Genomic DNA, 5,404 nt, shown 5'->3' with positions numbered 1-5,404 from the left:
TTTCATAGCGACGCAATTTCCGTGTGAATTCGTCAATGAGTGGGAGTGAGGGATGCAGTAAAGAAGGATTAGTGGACGCGAAATTAGATTGTCGTATCCCAAAAGAAAATCCTGTCGTTTCCATAGAAACGTTTCTCGATTTAGAAGGAAATGTCTTAGAACACATAGTACTCGTATTTCATAGCGACGCAATTTCCGTGTGATTTCGTCAATGTTTGGGAGTGAGGGATGCAGTAAAGAACGATTAGTGGATCGGAAATGTGATTGTCGTATCCCAAAAGAAAATCCTGTCGTTTCCATAGAAACGTTACTCGATTTAGAAGGAGAAGTCATAGAACCCATAGTATTTCATAGCGACGCAATTTCCGTGTGAATTCGTCAATGAGTGGGAGTGAGGGATGCAGTAAGGAAGGATTAGTGGATTGGAAATGTGATTGTCGTATCCCAAAAGAAAATCCTGTCGTTTCCATAGAAACGTTACTCGATTTAGAAGGAAATGTCTTAGAACACATAGTATTTCGTAGCGACGCAATTTCTGTGTGAATTCGTCAATGTGTGGGAGTGAGGGATGCAGTAAAGAAGGGTTAGTGGATCGGAAATGAGATTTTGTATCCCAAAAGAAAATCCTGTCGTTTCCATAGAAACGTTACTCGATTTAGAAGGAGAAGTCATAGAACCCATAGTATTTCATTGCGACGCAATTTCAGTGTTAATTCGTCAATGTAAGGGAGCTAGGGATGCAATAAAGAAGGAATAGTGCATCGAGAAGGAGATACTCGTATCGCAAAAGAAAATCCTGTCGTTCCCATTGAAACGTTACTCGATTTAGAAGGAGAAGTCATAGAACCCATAGTATCTCATAGCGACTCAACTTCTGTGTTAATTCGTCAATGGGTGGGAGTGAGGGATGCAGAAAAGAAAGATTAGTGGATCGGAAATGAAATTGTCGTATCAAAAAAGAAAATCCTGTCGTCTCCATAGAAACGTTACTCGATTTGGAAGGAAATGTCTTAGAACACATAGTATTTCATAGCGACGCAATTTCCGTGTGAATTCGTCAATGAGTGGGAGTGAGGGATGCAGTAAAGATGGATTAGTGGATCGGAAATGAGATTGTCGTATCCCAAAAGAAAATCCTGTCGTTTCCATAGAAACGTTACTCGATTTAGAAGGAGAAGTCATAGAACCCATAGTATTTCATAGCGACACAATTTCCATGTGAATTCGTCAATGTGTGGGAGTGAGGGATGCAGTAAAGAAGGATTAGTGGATCGGAAATCAAATTGTCGTATCCCAAAGAAAATCCTGTCGTTTCCTTAGAAACGTTACTCGATTTAGAAGGAAATGTCTTACAACTCATAGTATTTCATAGCGACGCAATTTCCGTGTGAATTCGTCAATGAGTGGGAGTGACGGATGCAGTAAAGAAGGATTAGTGGACGCGAAATTAGATTGTCGTATCCCAAAAGAAAATCCTGTCGTTTCCATAGAAATGTTACTCGATTTAGAAGGAAATGTCTTAGAACACATAGAATTTCATAGCGACGCAATTTCCGTGTGAATTCGTCAATGTGTGGGAGTGAGGGATGCAGTAAAGGAGGATTAGTGGATCGGAAATGTGATTGCTGTATTCCAAAAGAAAATCCTGTCGTTTCCATAGAAACGTTACTCGATTTAGAAGTAAATGGCTTAGAACACACTTTATTTCATAGCGACGCAATTTCCGTGTGAATTCGTCAATGTGTGGGAGTGAGGGATGCAGTAAAGAAGGATTAGTGGATCGGAAATGTGATTGTCGTATCCCAAAGGAAAATCCTGTCGTTTCCATAGAAATGTTACTCGATTTAGAAGGAGAAGTCATACAACCCATAGTATTTCATAGCGACGCAATTTCCGTGTGAATTCGTCAATGTGTGGCAGTGAGGGATGCAGTAAAGAAGGATTAGTGGATCGGAAATGTGATTGCTGTATCCCAAAAGAAAATCCTGTCGTTTCCATAGAAACGTTACTCGATTTAGAAGGAGAAGTCATAGAACCCATAGTATTTCATAGCGACGCAATTTCCGTGTGAATTCGTCCTTGTGTGGGAGTGAGGGATGCAGTAAAGAAGGCTTAGTGGATCGGACATGTGATTGTTGTATCCCAAAAGAAAATCCTGTCGTTTCCATAGAAATGTTACTCGATTTAGAAGGAAATGTCTTAGAATACATTGTATTTCATAGCGACGCAATTTCCGTGTGAATTCGTCAATGTGTGGGAGTGTGGGATGCAGTAAAGAAGGATTAGTGGATCGGAAATGTGATTGCTGTAACCCAAAAGAAAATCCTGTCGTTTCCATAGAAACGTTACTCGATTTAGAAGGAAAAGTCATAGAACCCATAGTATTTCATAGCGACGCAATTTCCATTTGAATTCGTCAATGTGTGGGAGTGAGGGATGCAGTAAACAAGGATTAGTGGATCGGAAATGAGATTGTCGTATCCCAAAAGAAAATCCTGTCGTTTTAATAGAAACGTTACTCGATTTAGAAGGAAATGTCTTAGAACCCATAGTATTTCATAGCGACGCAATTTCCGTGTGAATTCGTCAAAGTGTGGGAGTTTGGGATGCAGTGAAGAAGAATTAGTGGATCGGAAATGAGATTGTCGTATCCCAAAAGAAAATCCTGTCGTTTCCATAGAACCGTTACTCGATTTAGAAGGAGAAGTCATAGAACCCATAGTATTTCATAGCGACGCACTATCCGTGTAAATTTGTCAATGAGTGGGAGTGAGGGATGAATTAAAGAAGGACTAGTGGATCGGAAATGAGATTCTCGTATCGCAAAAGAAAATCCTGCCGTTTCCATAGAAACGTTACTCGATTTAGAAGGAAATGTCTTAGAACACATAGTATTTCATAGCGACGCAATTTCCGTGTGAATTCGTCAATGAGTGGGAGTGAGGGATGCATTAAAGAAGGATTAGTGCATCGAGAACGAGATACTCGTATCGCAAAAGAAAAGCCAGTCGTTTCCTTAGAAACGATACTCGATTTAGAAGGAGAAGTCATAGCACCCATAGTATTTCATAGCGACGCAATATCCGTGTGAATTCCTCAATGTGTGGGAGTGAGGGATGCAGGAAAGAAGGATTAGTGGATCGGAAATATGATTGTCGTATCCCAAAATAAAATCCAGTCGTTTCCATAGAAAAGTTACTCGATTTAGAAGGAGAAGTCATAGAACCAATAGTAATTCATAGCGACGCGAATTCGGTGTTAATTCGTCAATGTGTGGGAGTGAAGGATGCATTAAAGAAGGATTAGTGGATCGGAAATGAGATTGTCGTATCCCAAAAGAAAATCCTGTCGTTTCCATTGAAACGTTACTCGATTTAGAACGAAATGTCTTAGAACACACAGTATTTCCTAGCGACGCAATTTCCGTGTGAATTCGTCAATGTGTGGGAGGTTGGGATGCAGTAAAGAAGGATTAGTGGATCGGAAATGTGATTGTCGTATTCCAGAAGAAAATCCTGTCGTTTCCATAGAAACGTTACTCGGTTTAGAAGGAAATGTCTTAGAACACATAGTAATTCATAGCGACGCAATTTCTGTGTGTATTTGTCAATGAGTGGGAGTGAGGGATGGAGTAGAGAAGGATTAGTGGATCGGAAAAGAGATTATCGTATCCCAAAAGAAAATCCTGTCGTTTCCATAGAAACGTTACTCGATTTTGAAGGAGAAGTCATAGAACCCATAGTATCTCATAGCGACGCAATTTCCGTGTGAATTCCTCAATGAGTGGGAGTGAGGGATGCAGTAAAGAAGGATTAGTGGATCGGAAATGAGATTGTCGTATCCCAGAAGAAAATCCTGTCGTTTCCATAGAAACGTTACTCGATTTAGAAGGAAATGTCTTAGAACTCATAGTATTTCATAGCGACGCAATTTCCGTGTGAATTCGTCAAAGTGTGGGAGTGAGGGATGCAGTGAAGAAGAATTAGTGGATCGGAAATGAGACAGTCGTATCCGAAAAGAAAATCCTGTCGTTTCCATAGAAACGTTACTCGATTTAGAAGGAGAAGTCATAGAACCCATAGTATTTCATAGCGACGCAATTTCCGTGTGATTTCGTCAATGTGTGGGAGTGAGGGATGCAGTAAAAAGGATTAGTGGATCGGAAATGAGATTGTCGTATCCCAAAACAAAATCCTTTCGTTTCCATAGGAATGTTACTCGATTGAGAAGGAGAAGTCATAGAACCCATAGTATTTCATAGCGACGTAATTTCCGTGTGGATTCGTCAATGTGTGGGAGTGAGGGATGCAGTAAACAAGGATTAGTGGATCGGAAATGTGATTGCTGTATCCCAAATGAAAATCCTGTCGTTTCCATAGAAACGTTACTCGATTTAGAAGGAAATGTCTTAGAACACATAGTATTTCATAGCGACGCAATTTCCGTGTGAATTCATCAATGTGTGGGAGTGAGGGATGCAGTAAAGAAGGATTAGTGTATCGGAAATGTGATTGTCGTATCCCAAAAGAAAATGCTGTCGTTTCCATAGAAACGTTACTCGATTTACAAGGAGAAGTCATAGAACACATAGTATTTCATAGCGACGCAATTTCCGTGTGAATTCGTCAATGTGTAGGAGTGAGGGATGCAGTAAAGAAGGATTAGTGGATCGGAAATGAGATTGTCGTATCCCAAAAGAAAATCCTGTCGTTTCCATAGAAACGTTACTCGATTTAGAAGTAAATGTCATAGAACCCATAGTATTTCATTGCGACGCAACTGCTGAGTTAATTCGTCAATGTGTGGGAGTGAGAGATGCAGTAAAGCAGGATTAGTGGATCGGAAATGAGATTGTCGTATCCCAAAAGAAAATCCTGTCGTTTCCATAGAAACGTTACTCGATTTAGAAGGAAATGTCTTAGATCTCATAGTATTTCATAGCGACGCAATATCCGTGTGAATTCGCCAATGTGTGGGAGTGAGGGAAGCAGTAAAGAAGGATTAGTGGATCGGAAATGAGATTGTCGTATCCCAAAAGAAAATCCTGTCGGTTCCATTGAAACGTTACTCGATTTAGAAGGAAATGTCTTAGAACACATAGTATTTCATAGCGACGCAATTTCCGTGTGAATTCGTCAATGAGTGGGAGTGAGGGATGCATTAAAGAAGGATTAGTGCATCAAGAAGGAGATACTCGTATCGCAATAGAAAAGCCAGTCGTTTCCATAGAAACGATACTCGATTTAGAAGGAGAAGTCATAGAACCCATAGTATGTCATAGCGACGAAATTTCCGTGCGAATTCGTCAATGTGTGGGAGTGAGGGATGCAGTAAAGAAGGATTAGTGGATCGGAAATGAGATTGTCGTATCCCAAAAGAAAATCCTGTCGTTTTCGTAGAAACG

The sequence above is a fragment of the Schistocerca piceifrons genome, chromosome 5 (assembly GCF_021461385.2).
Source record: "Schistocerca piceifrons isolate TAMUIC-IGC-003096 chromosome 5, iqSchPice1.1, whole genome shotgun sequence".
Lineage (NCBI taxonomy): Eukaryota > Metazoa > Arthropoda > Insecta > Orthoptera > Acrididae > Schistocerca > Schistocerca piceifrons.
Note: the sequence above shows the minus strand (reverse complement) of the source record.